The sequence below is a fragment of the Chiloscyllium plagiosum genome, unplaced genomic scaffold (assembly GCF_037043375.1).
Source record: "Chiloscyllium plagiosum isolate Xiang-an unplaced genomic scaffold, Cpla_swu_hap1 HiC_scaffold_37, whole genome shotgun sequence".
Classification (NCBI taxonomy): Eukaryota; Metazoa; Chordata; class Chondrichthyes; order Orectolobiformes; family Hemiscylliidae; genus Chiloscyllium; species Chiloscyllium plagiosum.
Genome location: NW_028270175.1, coordinates 34,981 through 46,477, shown reverse-complemented (window position 1 = coordinate 46,477; position 11,497 = coordinate 34,981). Strand labels below are relative to the sequence as shown.

Here is an 11,497-nt window from a genome sequence, read left to right as displayed (position 1 = left end):
TAGGACATTGAACCCTACCACCAGACCCACTAATATCAATAATCCATAGGTAGCCAGATTGACTAACCACCTTCCCCAACCAGTCAATCCCCAATTCCCCCATTCTCATCCTTTTTCGTTCCAGTACCAATTACCGGCCTCCCTTACCTTGGCGATTTTGTTTTGCACATGTTTGGAGATATCAGTAAAGTTAGAGGAGACGTCAGGTATGTACGTACAACATTCCTCTCCAATTAGTGCACAGGTACCATCCTTCTCTGCTAGAATATAATTCAGAGCCATCCTGTTCTGAAGGGTCGTTAGCCTAGTGGCAATCATTTCGGTCGTTATGGCTGTTACTTGGGATTGGGTTTCGACCAACGCATCAGCAGTCTTGTTGGCCAACTGTTCCAGGGAAGCCGCCAACTTTTGTATTTCTACTCCTGCTCGAGCAGTCCCATACATAGGTATCAAAGTCCAGAGGAGGCAATCTCCTTCGGTTACTTTCCGGGTTACTCGCCTTCCTCCCTATTTATTCCAAGGTTTTTTTTTATCGGCTCTCTTTAACAGCCTCAAGTGGGGAATTATATAGGCGAGGTAGCAGCAGCCACTGCAGCCTTTCTGACTTTGAGGCAGTGTTTGATCAACATCATAAATGCATGCATTCCTATACATTCAGTCACGCGAATGTATTTCTCTCCAAGAATAAATGGATAGGCCTTCAGGCCGCATACCCAATATGTACCGTTTAATATTTGGGGAATGGTCGTGGCAGTGGCTTGGCTGGTGGATGATTTTCCTAATCGGAAGGGTGCGGTATCATTCTGATTACAGAAACAAGTGGTATTTACTGCTCCTTTTGGTGGGAAACTCTAAGGCCATCGATAGCCCCCAGAGTTTTCAGGGCTGGTCGAGGGAACCATCCCGCAAAGTTATAATTACCCCTTTCAACTCTCCAAGTTGTATCATTTGAGCCCGAGTCAAATTGTTGTACATCGTACACTTCTCTTTTGGTAAGTGGTATTACCGTGAGAGGAATTCCGGATTCCCCATGGTGTGGGATCTCAGCACATACCCAATAGTCGGTATGCCCCTTTAGTTTAGCATAATTCTGACATAAAGCGGTAAAATGATTTTTTTTCCCACCCCCCCCCCGCAGTTTGGCGCCAATATTATCATGACAATATAAAGCTGACCATTCATTTCAGCTCACAACCCTATCTGTCTATTCCCTAACCCTTTAAATACCAGGGAGGAGGAGTGAGTCCATGCAATACTTACAATTGTTTTGGGATAGATTTTTAACCAATACTTAATAGTCTCTTATCTCAGTCCATTCTTTTTGCTCAGCTTGATTTTCAAAGGGTTGTCTGTAGGATGTGCTTGCCACTCTGCTGGAGGGGAAGGAGCGTCCACCGGGCTCTTAACACGAGTGTGATAACTCCACCCTTTTTCAGCAGTTCGGATGGCTGTTTCAGTCGTCAGGAGGGTTAGGAACGGTCCATTCCAGCATGGGTGCAGTTTGGTATCTTTCCAGGTCTTTATCAGGACCCAATCACCCGGTTATATTCGATGTACGGCGAACTCAAGTGGTGGTGCCTGGGTCAACAGACCCTTCTTCCTAAGGACAGACAAAGAAGAGCCGAGCGCCACATTATAGTTCTTTAAAAACTTATCATTGAACTCTACAGTTGGTAATTTCCCTCTTCCACCCAAGAAAGGTAATCCAAACATCATCTCATAAAGAGAGAGGCCTATATCACGTCTAGGCACAGTCCTAATGCGATAGGTAAACATTTTGACCATGGTAATCGAGTCTCTAGACTAGCTTAGACAATTGCTTCTTTAAGGTTTGATTCATTCGTTCCACCTGTCCAGAGGAACCGGGTGCCAAGGAGTGTGGAATTCCCAAGAGATTTCTAATCCCGCCATTACTCCTTGCAGGATCTTAGAGGTAAAATAGCTATCTTGGTCTGAATCTATACTTTCCACCACTCCATATCGAGGAATTATATGTTCTAAAAGAGTTTTCACTACTCCCTTCGAGGTAGCTGAGGACATTGGAAATGCCTCCCCCACCCAGTTAGGTGATCCATTAGGACTAATAAGTACTTTTGTTTCCCTATTGGGAGTAATTCTGTGTAATCTATCTGTATTCTTTGAAAAGGTCTTACCTCAGGGTTTCTTCCACCTCTTGACCCCCCTCTCATTACTTTCTTATAATCTTTTGGCAAGTCGGGCATCCTGCGCATACCTGCTTGGCTAATGTGTATATCCCTTTACATCCGTACTTCCTTAACACTATGTCACACATAGCTTGGGAGCCCCAATGACTGCCTTGGTGCAAGGTGGTTAGGATGTATCTCATGACTGGTTTACTTAATAACACCCTTCCTTCCGGGAGGATCCATCTTCCTTGGGTTGTCTTAGCCATCGTTACAGTTACTGCACTATCCTCCACCCCAATTTTTAAGCCCAGCAATATAATCAAATCCCTACCTAATAGATTACTTCCAATGTCAGGAATATATAGTAATTGTCCTATCACTTCCTCATCATTTCTTCTAATTAGGGTTGGTTCAAAAATAGGCACCAAGAATTCTTCGCCTTTTACTCTGGAAACTTTAAGATACTCCTTAGTCAATTTAACACTGGTAGGTCTAAAACATAGGGATGACCATGCCACTCTCGTGTCCACCAAACATACTGCCTCCTCCCCTTCAGGTCCCACCTTTAAATTTATCAAGGGTTCCCAGTGGTTCTCAGGAGGAAGGAACCCCTGACTCCCCTAATCTTCATCTAAATTCATAAGGGAAACAGCTTCCCTTTCTTGTGCTAATTCTGGGCATTCCCGTTTAAAATGCCCCACTTTCCCGCGATGGTAACACCCTGCCTGTTGCCTTCTTTCCCGATGTCCGACCTTTGTCTTTCGTGTCCTTCCCTACCCTTCCTGTTATCCCCTGATCTCATTCTCCTTTTTGTTATTTCTTCTACTGCCGCCACCATCATTTTGGCTTTCTGTTTCTGCTTCTCATCTTTCCTTTTCACATACACTTTCTGTGCCTCACATAACAGCTCTTCCATCTGTCTTTCACTCCATCCATCTAATTTCTGTAATTTCTTTTGTATGTCCGGCCATGATTTAGTTACACACTGGACCTTTAAGAGTCCCTGTGCTATCGGATTATCGGGATCCCTTCCTGAATACTTCCTTGTGGCCTCCTTGAGCCTTTTAAGAAATGCAGAAGGGGTTTCATCCTCCTTTTGTCGTACTTCAAAGGCCTTACCAAAGTTTTGTGATCTAGGTGCCGCCTCTTTAATTCCTAATATTACCATTTCTCGTAGATCCTGCATTGACTCCCTATCTTCTCTGTCATTATTTTCCCAATGAGGGTCAACATTTGGGAATTTCTGTTCTGCTGGGGCCCTTTCTTCCCCAACTGGGTGCTTCTTTTCCCATTTCTATAAAGCCACTCTCCTAACCATACCTTGTTATTCCCCTGAAAATAACGTTCCTAAAATTGCCGTCAATTCTCCCCAGGTATATAAATTAGGCCCTAGGAATTGCTCTAATTGTTTGGCTAGTCCAACCGGATCCTCTATTAAATTTTTAATTTCCTTTTTAAAGGCCCTAACTTCACTGCTAGTTAAGGGAGTGTTTACATATCCGATTGTACCTTCCCCAATCGGAACCTCTCATAAGGGACATAATTTAACATTTTCCATTATCTCTGCCCCTCCTTTACGTGTGGTGACGCGAGTGACTCTGCCCCCCCCCCCCAACCCCCCCCCCCCCCCCAGGTTCTGTATCTTTTAGTTCAGAGTCCGTTCACCTTTCTGTGTCTGGACTCGGTTTCACTTTGGGAGCTGTAGGCTCGTTCCGGGGAGTAGTTTATGGGGGCGGCAAACACGTTAAGGGATCCCATTGTGGCTTCCCTTTTTCATTTTTTTTGATTCCTCCGTATTTATGGGACATAATTTTACTCCCGTGCTCCCTGTCCAACAAGCCGCATATTCTGACACTTCTTGACTGTATGTTTCTTTCCGATTGACGTATATATTAAGATCTTGACACAGCCAATCCTCATCGGACCCATATTTGGGCCAAAAAAAAACAGGCGCCTTAATACTTTCTCTAGTCCAAGCGAAACAACAATAATTTATCATTTTAGCCTTATCCTTCTCCCACGTCTGGGAGTTGTGTTCCCAATTACCCAACATTCTCCCCAAAGAACTGTCGGGCGGGAAATATCCCCTTTAGCGTTATTTACAGATCGATCGTCACATAGGCAACTCCCCATGCCTCCCATTGTTGCTAATTTAATTAATCTTAACGAGGTCCGTTGTCACCTTCTTCCACACCCCCTTCAGGGTCCTGACTAGACACCTTACTCGTCCAATTAATCTGACCAATTATATGCTTTTTTTTGAGACTTTAACTGTTCTCCATAAATCACTTTTATGTAAGGATAAAAGAGATTATTTAGAAACTGATAGTAAGGCAGTCATGATCTATAAAAAGAACAGGAGTTAACATTTTATTTCATTATCTGTAAAATCCTTAACCTTAAAATAAATCATGTTAAAATTTCCATAGTAGAAATCAGATTCAAAATAGAACCGGATCTCAAGTTCCAGGAAACAAAGCACAACATTCAGTCACCAACAAACAAATGTGCATTCAAACCGAATCACAAAGGGTTAAACTTTCTACTTGCTGTACAGCTCTTTTCTCTTTCTCTCTCTCTCACACACACACACAGACACCATGTCTCACAGACACTTTGAGCTTCCCGCAACAACTCCTAGCTTTTGAATATTTTTCTGGACGTCTGGCCATAAGTTAGTTACGAAGTGCACCCTCAGTAGCCCTTCAGCTACTAGCCCTTCTGACACGGGCTGTTTTCCATTGACATATGCTTTATTTTATATATCGTCAATTCCCCGTACTTTCGTACGTCCCGACCACCAAGACAATACTTAAAGGTCTCTCTTCTTACCTTGGTCTGTGCACAGAGTTACCTGGTCGTTTCGGTGTGCCCCGTCCCGTGGCAATTCCTGCAGCAAATACCACTGCCCCCGGTTGCCCGGATATATCCTTTAAGACCTTTGCCTACCCGGTCTTGTGCAGAAGAGTTGCCCAACCGAACCCGCCGCGTCTGCCCGCCTTGTTTCCAGGGTATCCCAGTCCGGATCGTACTCGCCCAAGCCGCGAACGACAAGCAAGGGAGTCGGAGATCACCAAAATTGGTGAGGTGTACCTCCCCCGTCGTCCCAAGAGTGTCGAGTGGTCGGAGTTTTGGATCCCGAACGAGGCCCCCAAATTGCGAGAAACAGAACTCACTCACAAATCAATCAGCCTGAGACAAAGCCTTGGAAACAAGATCAATTTTTTACAGTCTTGCAAGAACTGGACGCCTCTGCAATCAAGCAGAAATACGCGCAAAAACAGAGCCTGTTAGCGTTCTTATTTAATTTACAAGTTGCAGAATCACACCTCCCTTTTCCCATCCTATCATAAGCCGATTACCTCACTTGGTAGTTATTTTCTTATCTGGCCATCCTGCTATCCTTGTCTGCATTCTTTGTTCCTTGTTTGTTACAGCTTGTTCTTTTATCCAGTTTCTCTTATCATACTATAAGCCTTATTGTGAAATGCTCTTGTTGCTTCTTTTTTGTGGTCAGCTACAACCCTTTAAAGTTATTTCCTAGCTTAAAACTATTTTCTTTAAACGACCCTCTATATTCATTAAAGTCTTAGCCTTAAGTATGCTACATGCTACAAGAATTAACACCCCACCCCCCCACATGCAAAAACAATAACATTTCTAATCTCCCACACTACTGCCTACCCGCAGCTCATCAGCACACCAGCTCTCCCTCCTCACCCATCCATTCCCACAATGCACCCTACCCATCCACCTTTCCCCCTCATCCCCCTCCTCCACTCCTCTCCCTACATTCACTCCCCTTGGACCAGACACTTCTCACCTACGTCCATGACACTAATCACTCCCTCCTCCTCTTCAGTAATCTCCAGTTCCCCGGTCCTCAGCGCTTTATCTACACTATGGCTCTTATACACATCCATACCCCACTAGGATGGACTTCAGACCCTCAGCTTCCTCTTCTCTAACAGATCCAACCAGTATGCCTTCACCAATTCCCTCCTCTGCCTCGCCGACCTAGTCCTCGCCCTGAATAACTTTTCCTCTAACACTTCCCACTTTCTCCAAATCCATAGTGTGGCCATGGAACTCGGATGGACCCTAGCTACGCCTATCTCTTTGTTGGCTACGTTGAAAAGTCCCTCTTCAGTACTTACACAGGTACTGCGCCCTTACATCAATGACTGCATCAATGCTGCATTCTGCACCCAGATGAGCTAGAGCAGTTCATCGACTTCACCACAACTTCCACCCTGCCCTTAAATTCACTTGGCCCATCTCGGATACCTCCCTTCCCTTTCATGACCTCTTTGTTTCTATCTCCGGCGCAGACAGACATTTACTATAAGCCCAAAGACTCCCACAACTACCTGGACCACACCTCCTCCCACTCAGTATCCTGCAAGAATTCCATCCTGTTTTCACAATTTCTCAGCCTCCGCTGCACCTGCTCGGATGAGGAGACATTCCACTCCCGAGCATCTCAGATGTCCACCTATTTTGAATAATGTGCTTTTCCCTCATCTGTCATCCAGACAGCTCTCTACTGCACCTCCGCCATTCCCCGCTCCACGACATTAAACCCCCCACTTCCAAACACAACAAAGACAAGGCCCCCTTTGTCCTCACCTCCCACCCCACCAGTCTCCATATGCCATTCTTAAACACTTCAGCTAATTCCAATTCAACCCACCACCAAGAACATTTTCCCGCTCCCCACCTCTCTCTGCCTTTCGCAAGGATCATTCCCTTCACCAGTCCTTGGTTCGTGCCACTGTCCCCAGCAATCCCCTCGAACCCCTGGTTTCTTCCCTTGCAACTGTAAAAGATGCAAAACCTGCCAGCACACCACCTCATGTGGTCATCTCTACATCGGTGAGACCAAACGTAAACTCGGCATGTTTCACCGAGCTGACCTGACCTCCCAGTCACCACCCATTTTAATTTTCCTTCCCAATCATTTCAGACATGACCATCCTCAGCCTCCTCTATTGCCACAGCAAATCAGACCATAAATTGGAGGAACAACACCTCATTGTCCGCCTGGGCAGCCAACAACCCAGAGAATTCAACATCAGGTTCTCCAGTTTCAAATAACCTCTCTTCCCATCTGTCAACCCCTTTTCCAGCCTTCCCTGTTCCTTCCATTCCACTTACTGTTTCTTCTTTCCAGCTACCAAGCGGATTCATTCCTACTACTGTTGGGGAGGTTTTAAACTAATGTGGCAGGGGGCTGAGAAGCAGAAGAGAAAACAAGTAGGCAGCGAGATGGAGACTGGAGACAGTAAGAATTATGAAGATAGCATTAATAAAGGGAAGAGTAGGCAGAGAGCAGATGAGCGCAAAAAAACTGGTGGCATGAAATGCATCTATTTTAATGCAAAGAGTATAGTGTGTAAGGCAGATGAATTTAGGGCTTGGATTGGTGCTTGGGAGTATGATGTTATTGCAGTCACAGAGACTTGGCTGAAGGAAGGGCATGATGATTGGCAACTAAATGTTCCAGGACATAGACACTTCAGACAGGACAGGGAGGGAAGTAAAAAGGGAGGGGGAGTTGCATTGCTGGTCAATGACGATATCACAGCAGTGCTAAAGGAGCACACTATGGAGGTCTTGGGTAGTGAGGCATTATGGGTGGAGCTGAGGAATAAGAAGGGTGCAATAGTCACACTGTTGGGGCTGTATTACAGGCCTCCTTACAGTGAGCGTGAGGTAGAAGAACACAGAGGTAAACAGATTATGAAAAGATGTAGAGGCAATAGGGTAGTGGTGATGGGAGTTTTAATTTTCCCAACATTGACTGGGGTACACTTAGTGTCAGAGGTCTGGATGGGGTAGAATTTGTAAGAAGCATCCAGGAGAGTTTTCTAGAGCAGTATATCAATAGTCCGAAGAGGGAAGGGGCCGTATTGGGCTTAGTACTGGGGAACGAGCCAGGACAGGTGGTAGAAGTTGTGGTGGGGGATTTCTTTGGGAACAGCGACCACAATTCTATAAGTTTTAGAATACTCATAGATAAAGAAGAGAGTGATCCCAAGGGAAGAGTTCTAAACTTGGCCAAGGCCAATTATATCAAAATTAGGCAGGAGCTCAGAAATGTGAATTGGACACAGCTATTTGAAGGGAAGTCCACATTTTGATATGTGGGAGGCTTTCAAAGATAGGTTAAAGATAGTGCAGGATAGACATGTCCCATTGAAGGCAAAGGATAGGAAGGGCAAAATTCGTGAACCATGGATGACAGGAGAAATCGTACAACTAGCCAAGAGGAAAAGGGAAGCATACATAAGGTCTAGGCAGCTAAGAACAGTACGGGCCCTGGAGGAGTATTGGAAGAGTAGGACAAGTCTTAAACGAGGCATCAAGTGGGCTGAAAGGGGTCATGAAATAGCTTTAGCAAGCAGAATTAAGGAGAATCCCAAAGTATTTTATTCTTCTATAAGAAGCAAACGGGTAATTAGAGAAAAGATTGGTCCACTAAAGGATAATGAAGGAAGGCTGTGTGTCAAACCTGAGAGAATGGGTGAGATTCTGAATTATTACTTTGCATCAGTGTTCACTGAGGAGAGGGTGATGATGAATGTTTAGATTAGATTAGATTACGTTACAGTGTGTAAACAGGCCCTTCGGCCCAATAAGTCCACACCGACCCTCCGAAGCGCAACCCACCCATACACCTACATTTACCTCTTACCTAACACTACGGGCAATTTAGCATGGCCAATTCACCTAACCTGCACATCTTTGGACTATGGGAGGAAGCCAGAGCACCCGGAGGAAACCCATGCAGACACGGGGAGAACGTGCAAACTCCACACAGTCAGTCGCCTAAGGCGGGAATTGAACCCGGGTCTCTGGCGCTGTGAGGCAGCAGTGCTAACCACTGTGCCACCGTGCTGCCCACAATGTTGAGATTAGAGATAGAAGTTTGATTACTCTGGATCACGTTGACATAAGTAGGGAAGATGTGTTGGGTAGGCTAGAGGTTATTAAGGATGACAAATCCCCAGGACCAGATGGGATCTATCCTAGATTGCTGAGGGAGGCAGGAGAGGAAATAGCTGGGGCCCTGACAGGATACCTTTGTGGCATCCTTAAATGCAGATGAGGTGCTGGAGGATTGGAGGGTTGCTCATGTTGTCCCCCTTGTAAAAGAAGAGTAGTAGGGATATACCAGGTAACTACAGACCAGTGAGCCTGACGTCAGTGGTGGGAAAGTTGCTGGAGAAGGTACTGAGGGGTAGGATCTATTTATATTTAGAAAAGAATGGGCTTATCAATGATAGGCAACATGGTTTTGTGCAGAGGAGATCATGCCTTACCAACTTAATAGAGTTCTTCAAGGAAGTGACCAAGTTGATAGATGAAGGAAGGGCTGTTGATGTCATATACATGGACTTTAGTAAAGCGTTTGATAAGGTTCCCCATGGTAGACTAATGGAGAAAGTGAAGTCATATCTTGTGCAGGGTGTTCTAGCTAGGTGGATAAAGAACTGGTTGAGCAACAGGAGACAGAGACTAGTAGTTGAAGGGAGTTTCTCGAAATGGAGAAAGGTGACCAGTGGTGTTCCACAGAGGTCAGTGTTGGGGCCACTGTTGTTTGTAATATACATAAATGATGTGGAAGAGGGCACTTTTGGTATGATTAGCAAATTTGCAGATGACACGAAGATTGGTGGAGCAACAGAAAGCATAAGGGACTGTCAGAGAATACAGGAGGATATAGATAGACTGGAGAGTTGGATGGAAAAGTGGCAGATGGATTTCAATCCAGACAAATGTGAGGTGATGCATTTAGGCAAGACTAATTCTAGAGCGAATTATACAATGAACAGAAGAACCTTGGGAAAAGTTGATGGGCAGAGAGATCTGGGAGTTCAGGTCCATTGTACCCTGAAGGTTGCTGCACAGGTGGATAGAATGGTCATGAAGGCATATAGTATGCTTGCCTTCATTGGACAGGATATTGAGTATACGAGCTGGCAAGTCATGTTAACATTGTACAAGACATTGGTTCGGCCGCATTTAGAATACTGTGTACAGTTCTGGTCGCCACATTACCAAAAGGATGTGGACACTTTGGAGAGGGTGCAGAGAAGGTTTACGAGGATGTTGCCTGGTATGGAAGGTGCTAGCTATGACGAGAGGTTGAGCAGGTTAGGTTTATTTTCATTTGAAAAAAGGAGATTGAGGGGGGACCTGATTGAGTCTATAAAATCATGAAGGGTATAGACAGAGTGGATAGCGACAAGCTTTGTCCCAGGGTGAAGGATTCAATAATGAGAGGTCACGCTTTCAAGGTGAGAGGTGGAAAGTTTAAGAGGGATACACGCGGCAAGTACTTCACACAGAGAGTGGTGGGCGTTTGGAACGCGTTGCCAGCAGAGGTGGTAGAGGCAGGTATGGTAGATACATTTAAGATGCATCTGGATAAATGTATGAGTAGGTGGGGAGTAGAGGGATATAGATGCTGAGGAATTAACTGACAGATTTAGAAAGTACATTTGGATCAGCTCAGGTTTGGAGGGCCAAAGGGCCTGTTCCTGGGCTGTAAATTTTCTTTGTTCTTGTTTTTTCTCCCACTGACCAATCAGACTGTGCCCTCGACCTGTGCTCACCTATCCCCACCCAAAACCTCCTCTAACCATCTCTTTTATCTGCAGCTCCCCCGACCCCCACCCCCAGCCCTGAAGAAGTGTTACACCCAAAACATTGACTTCTCTATCTCCTGATGTTGCTTGGCTTGCTGTGTTCTTCCAGCCTCCTGCTTGTCTACCTTGGATTCCAGCATCTGCAGTTTTTTTGTCTCTAACTGAGATGGTTGCTCGGAGACGAAGCAGAGGGGTCAGGACAGAAATGTTGGAGATAAGTCAGCTATGGTTGAGGAGAAAGTGAGGTCTGCAGATGCTGGAGATCAGAGATGGAAATGTGTTGCTTGAAAAGCGCAGCAGGTCAGGCAGCATCTAGGGAACAGGAGAATCGACGTTTCGGGCATTAGCCCTTCTTCAGGAAGAAGGGCTAATGCCCGAAACGTCGATTCTTCTGTTCCCTAGATGCTGCCTGACCTGCTGCGCTTTTCCAGCAACACATTTCCATCTATGGTTGAGGCCCTGTTAGCTATGGTGAAGGTGGGGTGGAGAGGGATTCCTTGGTTGGGGAAAATGGGAGATCTGTTGGAGGCACCCTGGTGGAAGGTGGCATTATTGGAACAAATGCAATGGAAATGGAAAAACTAGAAGAATGGACTGGAAACTGCTCAGGAACAGGATATGAGGAGGCAATGTAACAATGACATTTGATGACTTTGTGATGTGTATTTGTGGAACCTCAGAAAATGAAACTGAAAT

General features: G+C 45.4%; 1 long non-coding RNA gene across 1 annotated transcript; it reads right to left on the bottom strand.

The window, feature by feature from the left end:
• Nucleotides 1-1,125: 1,125 nt before the first annotated feature.
• LOC148139737 (uncharacterized) lies at nucleotides 1,126-5,378 on the bottom strand. The gene is made up of 2 exons (XR_015753516.1): nucleotides 4,980-5,378; nucleotides 1,126-1,600 (listed from the first exon to the last, which is right to left on the bottom strand). It is a non-coding gene; the product is annotated as an uncharacterized LOC148139737 (long non-coding RNA).
• Nucleotides 5,379-11,497: the final 6,119 nt, after the last annotated feature.